This window comes from Mus caroli, unplaced genomic scaffold, assembly GCF_978045245.1.
Source record: "Mus caroli unplaced genomic scaffold, Mus_caroli_1 scaffold_16, whole genome shotgun sequence".
NCBI classification, from domain to species: Eukaryota; Metazoa; Chordata; class Mammalia; order Rodentia; family Muridae; genus Mus; species Mus caroli.
In genome coordinates, this window is record NW_028227271.1 from 75,208,923 (window position 1) to 75,222,195 (window position 13,273).

The 13,273-nt window shown below is 37.4% G+C and overlaps 1 long non-coding RNA gene across 1 annotated transcript in view; it reads right to left on the reverse strand.

The window, feature by feature from the left end:
- Nucleotides 1-206: 206 nt before the first annotated feature.
- LOC110310012 (uncharacterized) overlaps nt 207-13,273 on the reverse strand; it is a 51,334-nt gene continuing 38,267 nt past the window's right edge. Inside the window, exon 4 of the long non-coding RNA XR_015045644.1 lies at nt 207-436. This is a non-coding gene — a long non-coding RNA (uncharacterized LOC110310012). The remainder of the gene's footprint in view (nt 437-13,273) is intronic.

The following is a 13,273-nucleotide window of genomic DNA, read 5'->3' on the forward strand; positions in this document are numbered from 1 at the left end:
CGAGTTTCATGTAAACAAGAGCAATGACAACAGAGTGTATTGTTGTCAGTATATCTTTGACACTCCTGTTGTAGGCTTAGATTTTTCAAAACCTATTTTTAATTAGGGTTCTTAAATGCCTTAAACTCCCTTCTAGACCACCACCCACCAGAGATAGTGGAAAGGAAAGGTTAATAGAGCATAGGAGGATACGAACCTATTTAGAAATAGCTATTTGAAGCAAATCCAATCTGCATTGTCAGGATATCAGCAGTTGAGTTCACATAAATCAGCAGTGGTAGCTTGATCCACTCACAAACACCATTTTATAAATCAGTAATGGCAGGTTAATCCAAAAGAAACCACAAGATTCTGCTCATCAGCTGGAGTCCGAGGAAATGGTGAGAAGTTATTGGACCATCACTGGAAGTTCTTTGGTGGAGATTCTCTCTAGGAACTCATGACAAATGATAAAGGATGTTAAGACATATCAAAAGCCCGCAGCATTTTCAACTCTCTATTCAGTTTTCTTTGTACCATTTCCAAACATCACACTATTGCATATACCAGTAATATTTTGCTGACAGGACCCTGATATCTCTCTCTCTTATGAGGCTATGCCAGTGCCTGGCAAATACAGATGTGGATGCTTACAGTCATTTATTGGTTGGAACACAGGGCCCATAATGAAGTAGCTAGAGAGAGTACCCAAGGAGCTAAAGGGGTTTGCAACCCTATAGGAGGAACAACAATATGAACTAACCAGTACCTACACCCCCTCCCCGAGCTCATGTCTCTAGCTGCATATGTTGCAGAGGATGGCCTACTCGGCCATCAATGGGAGGAGAAGCCCTTGGTCTTGTGAAGATCATATGCCTCAGTACATGGGAATGCCAGGGCCAGGAATCAGGAGTGGGTGGGTTGGGGTGCAGGGCGGGGGAGGGTATAGGGGTTTTGGGCATAGCATTTGAAATGTAAATGAAGAAAATATCTAATAAATAGAGCAAGTCTAGGAAGGTGATTATGGGTTTTTAAATGATCAAGTTTTTCTTCTCACTTATACCAAATACAAGTTTAATCTCGCTTATTAGCAGTTCACTTTAAAGAATAATGAACCTACATAATACCAATGTAGAAATTAAAATTAAGAAAATCTTTCAAATTATTCTAAAGTTATTAGTCCAAAGAGAACTTTTATTTGAATAAAACTTGACATTTTTAATATTTTTCTACTGTTCTTCTGTAGGTTTAATTAGTCATGTTCGTCAGTAACTGATAATATTAAATAATTAAGTTTCCAGAGGTGAAGTTCTGATATTTTCTACACTTCATGGGAGTACCATGGAATCTTGTGACATTCTTTTCACCTCTTCTTGGGACAGGAAGACTCCTATTTGATGGCACAGTACATTACCTGGTGGTTCATTAAGTAGTGGCCACCTTGAGTTACAAGATCAATTGTCATGTGCTGCCATTGGTGGATTCTGAAAGCCATTAATTAACTTTGCAATATTCGTAATGCTAGCAAGAAATTTAAATATGCCATAGAGGATCTAATGTACCTAGAGTGATGATTTCTTATTTAGTAGGGAAATGTGTCAAACATTGAGCTTAATGTGGCCATAAACATTGTAAATTATTGTCAGTGCCTGATATTTTTTATAAATGAAGCACCATAATGGGTGTATGTGGGAAATATGTTTTAAGAGTCAGTATTTTTCAGCTTCAGGTATCCAGAAAGAGTCTTGAAAAATATTATTCATAGCTAAGAGGAAGCCTCTGTACCTCAGAATAGGATATTGGAATAGTGGGTTATGTAAGGTAATATGGTTGACTTGGGGATGTATTTGTGAAACTGACGTGCAGACACAGCCAGTGGAAGGTGTATCACTAGGCAGATTTGCAATCAATAAAGCTCAGAATATAACAGACACTCGGATAGCAGTGATTAGCAATAATGAGGAAATTTAATCCGTCTCCTCTCCAGGGTATATGGCAAGAGTAAATAAGGCCAGAACAGCGGTGGATTTATGTGCATTTATAATAATACAATCAGTTCACTTCACTATAGGTCTGTCTTCAATGCCACTGCAACTAAGGGAATTAGTCAGATGGTGGGAAATTTCTATCAGCTTCATTTGAGATTTTTCACTTCTTTCTTTTCCTATCTGCACAGCTTCTTCCAAATGTACTTCAACAAACATGAGAGTTCCTCAAAGCAGATTATTGTATTGAGCTCTTTAGAAAAGTACTTCGGAATTTTATGATTCATTTGTATTCTAAAATGTTTTTTGGTGGGTCTGATGTCATGGTAACTTTACATATTTTAATAAAACTTTGAATTTCTTAAAAGTAATAACACACATGGCACACAAATGCAATGATTAAGTTCAGTCTGCAAAACACTGAAAGAAGCACGTGTCCCACGGGGAAACTACAAACTATAATGCACCTTTGACTGTAGCAGCAACCAAAGTCAGGGGCAGAATACTAGACTTAAACTATTGTGTTCCTTAATATAACATTCGGGATCTGAGCAAGAGTTCAATGGGTAAAGTGTTCTCCATGTATGCAAAGCAGAACTCAGGATCCCCAGAATATACACAAATGGTAAGCTGGGCAGGAAAAATGGCCTGCCATTTAACCCGATGTTCCATAAGTGAAGACAGATACACAGAGCAAGATGGCACACTAATATATTCTAGACGAGTGACTTCTGGATTTAAGCAAAAGCCCCTGCCTCAATGTATAAGATGGAAAATAATGAAAGAAGACAACCAATGTCAACCTCTGATCTTCATATCTATGAGCACATTGTGCACATTAACCCCTATGTGATTACACACGTGAACACTCTCACACACAGTCATACATAACTATGCATTATATGTGTATATGTATGTATATATATATACATACACAAAAATATGAACTTTAGTTTGTTTTAAATAATAATTTAGATTTTCTGATGATATGATTTAAATACTAAATGTTCTCATTTGAATTTACTGCATAGAATTGAGCTATAATTAGAATAACATCAAAGTTTCAGAAGGAGAGTGGCAGGTAACTTCTCTCGAAGAGTAGCATGTGGTTTCAGTAATCATTGCCCTACTTTGAGCCAGTCCTCCTCATTACACAAATCACACTTTGAGGACCTTGATGGGCATTTGAGTTCCCATTTGATTTGTCTCTTCAGAGAAGTGGATGCAGTCTGTGCTTCTAGACTCTTTCTCTAAAGAAATAACAGCATGTATAATTGAATGTGAGCAGGGCTTGTCACCAGGCCCAGTGAACTGAGTTTGATTACAGGACTCACATGGAGGAAGCAGAGACAAAGTTCATTCAAGTTTCTCTCTGACCTTCACATCTGTGCCATGCATATGTAAGCATGTACACACACACACACACACACACACACACACACACACATGCATGCAAATACACACACACACAGAGATAGAACAATACATATACATACACTAAGTAAATAAATATATAACATTTAATATTTTTTGACTTGAATGCAACAATGTCTCATGGGTTCTATATTTTATAGACAGTGTATTACAATAATGTTTATAATGAAAATACTTTCAATCCTCACTCCTCTGTATAGTTTCCCATAAGAAAGATGCAATGAAATATTCTGGTGTGTCATGGGACTCAGATGTCCACGTTATGAGGGGGAGAAAATCTGCCTTTGGTCTCCTTAAACTATGGATCCAATAGTTCTTGGTAATTTAAAATATGTCAGTTTATTCAAATTAATTATATTTTGTTGTTCAGCAAATTTTGATATTTTTGCCTTCCTCTATGACCATGGGTTGTTTATAGCCACCTAAAGCTATATGTAAAAGAATAATTGGAGTGATGTTATACATATTTAATCAACATGAGAGGAAACATGAAGGAAGGATATATGGATACCTGATAACCTTTTGAAATAAGATAGCCCCAATTTCTCTTAAAGAACACTGCAATTTTCTTGTATTTTATACATAGGAAAGATGAAACAGGTAAAATACTCAGATCTTTATATTTCAGGTACTTTAGATATTTAAATATTTTGAGTTAGTGTGGAATCCATCCATCAAATAGGTTATTACTTTAAATAATCTCTTGGTATAATTTCTTTGATTATTTTGTAAATAATAATACTATAAATTCTGGCATACCTTTACTATTTGAAAATCCTGTCAGGAGTGTTTTGATGTATTATTAAGCATGCAGACTTCATCTTCCTCCTATTTAGAACCATTCCCTGTCCTGTAGCGAGCTTAATGTGAAACTTTAAGTCATTAGATGCTAACGGGACTAAAAATACTCGTCAGATTGTTCAGTTTCCTGTTTTGTTTTGTTTTGTTTTGTGAAAATGTCAACACAAACCAACTTGGCATCATGGAATATTTGCATTCCATGTTTCCTTTCTGCAATATATGAAAATGCTTGGTCATATAGAAAGCAATCTTAATTAGATTCATACATTTACAATTCTTTGTTTTATATCTAAGTGTTGTAGAAAGTATATTGTGATATTGTTGCTAGGTTAATACTTTAATGCTGAATAAAAAGTTGGTGCCTAGTTAAGAATTATTTTTCATTTTTCATAATGCAGCAAGATGGACTAATTAATTTGCTTTTGAAATTACTTAGAGTTTTATCACACATATTTTGTTAGTTTTATTATTTTATACATATATTTATTTTATTTGGGTGTGTATGTTTATATGGATAGAAACATATGCTTGTGACAGCATGTAGACAAAGGTCAAAGACACCCTGTGATAGCTGACACTGACCCACAATTCGTGGGTCCTGGGAATCAAACTCAGGTTACCAGGCTTGACAATTAAGATCCTTTCCATATTGTGGCATCTCACAAGCCCCGGACCTCATTTTGCATCCATTTGATATTATCTATGAGGAATTCACCATCCTATATATTTGAGAACTAAAAAGAGTTAGAAAGCACATTTAAGTGTGTACAATGTGCATGTCAAGTGTCCAACATGCTATTAGTGTGGGATGTTGTCTATAACTTTTTTTCTCTCCCAGTGATTGAACTTGCAACATGGCTCTTGATAAATTTGTATATTTGTTTGTTTAATATGTATCTCAAATATTAAATAAGATTTGTAATATCTTTACTCTTCATTTTAAAAATTGTTCTTTTAGCTCTGTGTGTGGGTTTGTGAATATGTGTGTGAGTATACATGAGTGCATGTGCAGGTGTGTGTGTACATGAATGTATGTGCAGGTATGTATATGAAATTATGTGCAGGTGTGTGTGCACATGAATGCATGTGCAGGTGTGTGTGTGTGTGTGTGTGTGTGCAGGCACATGAATGCATGTACAGGTATGTTCATATATGAATACATGTGCAGGTGTGTGTGTGTGTGTATGTACGTGAATGTATGTGCAGGTGTGTGTGTACATGAATGTATGTGCAGGTGTGTGTGCATGAATGTATGTGCAGGTGTGTGTATACATGAATGTATGTACAGGGGTGTGTGTGTGTGTGTGTGTGTACATGACTATGTGCAGGTGTGTGTGTGTGTGTGTGTACATGACTGTATGTGCAGGTGTGTGTGTGTGCATGAATGCATGTGCAGGTATGTGTGTGTGCATGAATGTATGTGCAGGTGTGTGGGCGCATGAATGGGGGTCAGTCATGTTCTGCAATCATTCTTCACCATAGATTTTGAGACAGAGTCTCTCTCTGAACCTAGAATTCACAAATTTGGTAAGATAAGGTATTAGTGTTCTCTACAACTATCCCATGGTGGAATTGTAGGCATTTGCTACCTCTGGCAAGTATTTTCTGACTGTGACAACAACAGAGACTCTCAATGTGGATTTCGTTGATTCATTTTAAAAACAAGGCATTTTTGAATACTACATTTCTTCATAACTGTAACACAAACTGTCATAGATGGGTATCATAAAGCTTAGAAATATGCCATTTTGTGGTTTTTCTTGATTGTACTCTTTGGCAGACTCTGGGGGAAGATGCTATCTTACCTCCTTTTGCTGAATAGTTTAATTTCAACTTGATGTAGCTAAAGTTATCTGAGAAGAGGGAGCCTCAATTAAGAAAATGCTTCCATGAGATCAGGTTGCAGGCAAGTCTGTGTAGGACATTTTCTTAATTAGTGATTGATGGGAGAGGGTCCAGCTATTGTGGGTGATGCCAAACCTAGGTTAGTGGTTGAGCAAGTCATGGAAGCAAGCAAGGAAGCAGCACCCCTCCATGACGTTTGCATTAGTTCCTGACACTAGGTTCCTGCCCTGTTGAGTTCCAGTTATAATTTCCTTGGATGATAAAGAATTCTTTGGAAATGTCAGTAAAATAAACCATTTACTTCCCCAGTTGCTTTGCTCATAGTGATTCATTGCAGCAATACAAACCCTAAAACATCTTTGATAGGTCTGATAGCTTTGTAACTCAAGTAAGCAGATTTTTCTGTTTAGCTCTACTCTCTAATCTCAGGGATATTTTCTTTGACCCAGGCAGTTAAGGTATATAATTACAACCTCTAATATACAATCCTATGATTACATTGCCTACTGTTCTTTACATGTCAGTGTTTTGCCTTTTCTTAATTGTAAAGCAACTTGCTATTGCAAGCAAAAACATTCATATCACACAAACTTATTTTGTTTTATGATTCTGAGGTACAGTAATTGATATTACATTTCAGTAATTATACAATTACATATTCTGAAGTGTGTTTATAGATCATATATTTCATGGAGCCATCAATCAATATTTTACAGTAAATAAAGTGTGTGACCTGTGATTTTCTCATACATAACAGACATAACATACCATAAAATCCATATTTACTTCATTAAAGCTAGCCTGTAATGTCAGTGCAAAGGTGTAATCACACAGGGATGAACATACCCCCCCTCATGTTTGCACTGCTCACATTAAGGAATGAAGGGTGTGTGTATACACCCTGGCTTCATCTTCTGCTTGTTGTGGGTCAGCTTTTGTCAAATATTGCCTAACAGACATTAGCTAATTTCAAGTGATATCACAGTTTTATCAGAACCTTCAAGGAGAAAATGATCCAAAGGCTGTCACTTGAAAAGTTGATCACACAGGTGCAAGAATTTCTTTAATGTTATGGTCTTATAAAGCTTAAAATTCATAATTGAAAGGCTGTCCACTGTGGCATGAAATACTGGATGACAATTGAACATTTTTGAAGAGACACATGTATGTAAATAGAAGCATTCATTATTATGGACAGCCTTAGGGAACACATTAATTATATACTGACAGGTATGTAGATGCATGTTAGGGCTCAGTGCATTAGCACCATTGAGGTGTGTTATGCTTCAAAGCAGATAAACACATTTCATACATATGATTTACATAATTTAAGTACTCCCCAACTTAAAATATAGCTCTACATAGAAAATGTCTATATGATTGCAATTTTCTTTCTTCACTAATAATTTTATTTTCTTCATGACTTCAACCTGGAACAGCATTGATTAGCATTGAAGACTACACATGTCTGCTTAGCAAATGTTCATAGTTCACTGTAGGACTCAGAGAGCATTAAATGTGTAAGCACTGGATTAAGGCAAAAATTTGGTGAAAAACTGATCCTGTTTAGCATTTTTGTCACAGAAATTTCTGGCTTCATAGAGTATTAAGGACCTACCTGTATTTAACTGTGTGTGAGTGTTCATGTGTGTATACATGTACATATATATATTAAGTATGTATGTATGTATGTATATAATGCACATAAATTGCATTAGAAGGCAACTGGACTTCCATGAAATAAAAACAATAAGTTATAGGAAGAAGTGCAAGTGAGGAGTGTGATTTCAGATTTGAACATTTTAGACTACATCAGCATAATTGAGCAGGTGCAGTGGAGTAGAGGATGGAAAGACATTAATTGCCTATGAGTATCCAGGGACTGTTTCTGTAAACAGCATCATTGTGAAGGTCTCCAGGAAAAAGAGTTGGCTGCTTTTCCAAAGGAAACATACAAAGGATCTCTAAATTTAGAACAGGAAGAGGAAGAACAAGGGTTCTTACCAAGAGTGGTTTAACACATAATACATTGGACAGATATGAGAGCTTCAAGCAACAAAAAACTGCTGTTGCTTGTTTTGTAGGTTATTCTATGAAGTTTGAAATTGGACTGGGATAGGGTTGAGAGTACTAATATACGAAAGCAGCAGCAATAGTATTTCAGTTCTACAAGTGAAAGATATGGCTAGCTTTGAGTAGAAGAGCAATATTTGGATAGTTAAATGAGTGTTTTTAATATATTTAAGAGCATGTTTGCTAATAAACTAATTACTACAGAGTCATAGAACATGAGCAACATGGTATCAACAAAATACAGACACATAGACCAATGGAACTAAATAGAAGATGCACTGAAAAGCCTACATATCTATAGTCATCTGATTTGCCACTAAGCAGCTAAAAAATACATTAAAAGGAGATTATGTTTAACAAGTGGTACTGGGTTCTCAGGCAAGCCACTTGTAGAAATATGAAACCAGATCCCTGTATTACTTTGAACAAAAAAATTGTCAACTAAATGAATTTAAAGAATTTAGTGATCTTTAAAGACCAAAACCTTAACATAATAAAACATATAAGGGAAACATGTCAAAACAAAGGTAATAGACAAAGAATTTCTGAACAGAATGACAGTGGAACAGACTACTAGTGCTGAATCTGATGAAAGGTTTATGCTAGGTACAGAGAAGAAGCAAAATGAAGAGACAGCAAAGAGACCACATCCATCTATGCATCAAGAAATAGAATAAACAAATAAACTATGTAAAGGACTCAGGTTAGCAGCCCCATAGGAGGAACAATAAAAGGAACTTACCAGTACCACTAGAGCTCCCTGGGGCTAAATCACCAACCAAAGAGTACACATGTTAGGACTCATGGCTCTAGCTGCATATGTAGCACAAGATGGCCTAGTTGGTCATCAATGGGAGGAGAAGCCTTTGGTCTTATGAAGGCTCTATTCCCAAGGATAGAGGAATGCCAGGGCCAGGAAGCAGGTGTGAGTGGGTTGGTTAGCAGGGGGAGGAGGGGGAATAGAGGTTCTTCAGAGGGGAAACCAGGGAAGGGGACAGCATTTGAAATGTAAATAAAGTAAATGTCTAATAAAAAAGAAAGAGAAATAGAGAAAATATCCAGTAAAAAAAAAGTAAAGAAGATACATTATCAAAAAACAAAAACAAACAAACAAACAAACAAACAAACAAAAACCAAAAAAAACTCAATAAAACAAACCAGATATCAATGCAAACAGTGAACAGGTAACAGGTAACTGTGCTAAACAGATGTTTTTTAAATGAGGAATTATAAAAAGCTAACAAGTTTAACCATCAGGAAATATGGATCAGAAAGACAATGAGATTCCATTTTTTTAATATATTTTTTTATTTTTTATTTATATATTTTCCTCATTTACATTTCCAATGCTATCCCAAAAGTCCCCCATACCCTCCCACAGACCCCCCTACCCATTCACTCCCACTTTTTGGCCCTGGCATACCCTGTACTGGGGCATATAAAGTTTGCATGTCCAATGGGACTCTCTTTCCAGTGATGGCCAACTAGGCCATCATTTGATACATATGCAGCTAGAGTCAAGAGCTCTGGGGTACTGGTTAGTTCATAATGTTGTTCCACCTATAGGGTTGCATATCCCTTTAGCTCCTTGGGTACTTTCTCTAGCTCCTCCATTGGGGGCTCTGTGAACCATCCAATAGGTGACAGTGAGCATCCACTTCTGTGTATGCTAGGCCCCTGCCTAGTCTCACAAGAGACAGCTATATCAGGGAGCTTTCAGCAAAATCTTGCTAGTGTATGCAATGGTGTCAGTGTTTGGAGGCTGATTATGGGATGGATCCCTGGATATGGACTCTCTAGATGGTTCATCCTTTTGTCTCTGTAACTCCTTCCATGGGTGTTTTGTTCCCAATTCTAAGAAGGGGCAAAGTGTCCACACTTTGGTCTTCGTTCTTCTACAGTTTCATGTGTTTTGCATATTGTATCTTATATCTAGGGTTTTCAAAGTTTCTGGGATAATATCCACTTATCAGTGAGTACATATCATTTGAGTTCTTTTGTGATTGTGTTACCTCACTCAGGATGATGCCCTCCAGGTCCATCCATTTGCCTAGGAATTTCATAAATTCATTCTTTTTAATAGCTGAGTAGTACTCCATTGTGTAAATGTACCACATTTTCTGTATCCATTCCTCTGTTGAGGGGCATCTGGGTTCTTTCCAGCTTCTGGCTATTATAAATAAGGCTGCTGTGAACATACTGGAGCATGTGTCTTTCTTACTAGTTGGAACATCTTCTGGATATATGCCCAGGAGTGGTACTGCAGGATCCTCTAGTAGTACTATGTCCAATTTTCTGAGGAACTGCCAGACTGATTTCCAGAGTGGTTGTACAAGCTTGCAATCCCATCAACAATGGAGGAGTGTTCCTCTTTCTCCACATCCTCACCAGCATCTGCTGTCACCTGAATTTTTGATCTTAGCCATTCTTACTGGTGTTAGATGGAATCTCAGGGTTGTTTTAATCTGCATTTTTCTGATGATTAAAGATGTTAAACATTTTTCAGGTGCTTCTCAGCCATTTGGTATTCCTCAGGTGAGAATTATTTGTTTAGCTCTGAGCCCCATTTTTTAATGGGGTTATTTGATTTTCTGGAGTCTACCCTCTTGAGTTCTTTATATATATTGGATATTAGTCCCCTATCTGATTTAAAATAGGTGAAGATCATTTCCCAATCTATTGGTGGCTTTGTTGTCTTATTGATGGTATATTTTGCCTTACAGAAGCTTTGCAGTTTCATGAGGTCCCATTTGTCAATCTTGATCTTACAGCACAAACCATTGCTCTTCTATTCAGGAATTTTTCCCTTGTGCCCATATCTTCAAGGGTTTTCCCCACTTTCTCCTCTATAAGTTTCACTGTCTCTGGTTTTACGTGGAGATCTTTGATCCACTTAGATTTGACCTTAGTACAAGGAGATAGGAATGGATCAATTCTCATTCTTCTACATGATAACCACCAGTTGTGCCAGCACCATTTGATGAAAATGCTGTCTTTTTTCCACTGGATGGTTTTAGCTCCAGAATTGAATGTTCCTCTTGGAGGATTTTACCTTTGATGAGTTTGAAGTGTCCCTCCTTGACTTTTTTGATAACTTTGGGTTGGAAGTCGATTTTATTCGATATTAGAATGGCTACTCCAGCTTGTTTCTTCAGACCATTTGCTTGGAAAATTGTTTTCCAGCCTTGCATTCTGAGGTAGTGTCTGTTTTTTTCCTGAGATGGGTTTCCTGTAAGCAGCAGAATGTTGGGTCCTGTTTGTGTAGCCAGTCTATTAATCTATGTCTTTTTATTGGGGAATTGAGTCCATTGATATTAAGAGATATTAAGGAAAGTAATTGTTGCTTCCTATTATTTTTATTGTTAGAGTTGGGATTCTATTCTTGTGGCTGTCTTCTTTTTGGTTTGTTGAGGGATGACTTTCTTGCTTTTTCTAGGGCGTGGTTTCCATCCTAGTATTGTGTTTTTTTTTTTTTCTGTTATTATCCTTTGAAGGGTTGGATTTGTGGAAAGATAATGTGTGAATTTGTTTTTGTCCTGGAATACTTTGGTTTCTCCATCTATGGTAATTGAGAGTTTGGCTAGGTATAGTAGCCTGGGCTGGCATTTGTGTTCTCTTAGTGTCTGTATAACATCTGTCCAGGCTCTTCTGGCTTTCACAGTCTCTGGTGAAAAGTCTGATGTAATTATGATAAGCCTGCCTTTATATATTACTTGACCTTTTTCCTTTACTGTTTTTAATATTCTCTCTTTATTTAGTGCATTTGTTGTTCTGATTATTATGTGTCAGGAGGAATTTCTTTTCTGGTCCAGTCTATTTGGAGTTCTGTAGGCTTCTTGTATGTTCATGGGCATGTCATTCTTTAGGTTTGGGAAGTTTTCTTCTATAATTTTGTTGAAGATATTTCCTGACCCTTTAAGTTGAAAATCTTCATTCTCATCTACTCCTATTATCCGTAGGTTTGGTCTTCTCATTGTGTCCTTTATTTCCTGAATTTTTTGTGTTAGGATCTTTTTGTGTTTTGTATTTTCTTTGATTGTTGTGCTGATGTTCTCTATGGAATCTTCTGCACCTGAGATTCTCTCTTCCATCTCTTGTATTCTGTTTCTAATGTTCGCATCTATGGTTCCAGATTTCTTTCCTAGGTTTTCTATCTCCAGCATTGCCTCACTTTGGGTTTTCTTTATTGTGTCTACTTCCCTTTTTAGGTCTTGGATGGTTTTATTCAATTTGATCACCTGTTTGGTCGTGTTTTTCTGCAGTTCTTTAAAAGATTTTTGTGTTTCCTCTTTAAGGTCTTCCACCTGTTTAGCAGTGTTCTCCTGTATTTCTTTAAGTGAGTTATTAAAGTCCTTCTTGATGTCCTCTACCATCATCATGAGATATGCTTTTAAATCCAGGTCTAGCTTTTCGGGTGTGTTGGGGTGCCCAGGACTGGGTGGGGTGGGAGTGCTGCATTCTGATGATGGTGAGTGGTCTTCGTTTCTGTTAGCAAGATTCTTAAGTTTGCCTTTCTCCATCTGGTAATCTCTGGAGTTAGTTGTTATAGTTGTCTCCGGTTAGAGCTTGTTTCTCAGGTGATTATGTTAGCCTCTATCAGCAGACCTGGGAGACTATCTCTTTCCTGAGTTTCAGTGGTCAGAGTACTCTCTGCAGGCAAGCTCTCCTCTTGCAGGGAAGGTGCCCAGATATCTGGTGTTCGAACCTGCCTCCTGGCAGAAGTTGTGATCCACTCACCAAAGGTCTTAAGATCCCATGGAGGGTCCTGTGGGGACCTTTCAGGTGTCCTCAGACTCCATGCCCAAGGTACCCCGGTGCTGGCATATACTGGAAGGGACTTGTGACCCTGATCAGGCCAGGTTTTCTGCTTCCCTAATTAATGCAGTCTCAGGTTCCGTGTGATTGGATTGGAGCAGAAGCTGTGTTCTACTCACCAGAGGTCTTAAGATCCTGTGGAGGGTCCTGTAGGGACCTTCTGGTTGTCCGCAGACTCTGTGCTCAAGGTACCCCGGTACTGGCTTGGACCGGAAGGGTGAGATTCAATCTTAATGAGAATGATTGTCACTAAGAAAATAAGTAGCAAAAGTGGGTGAAGTCTCTGATCTGAAGCAACTTTTATACACTGTAAGTGTGAAGGTGAATGAAGTCAGGCTTGA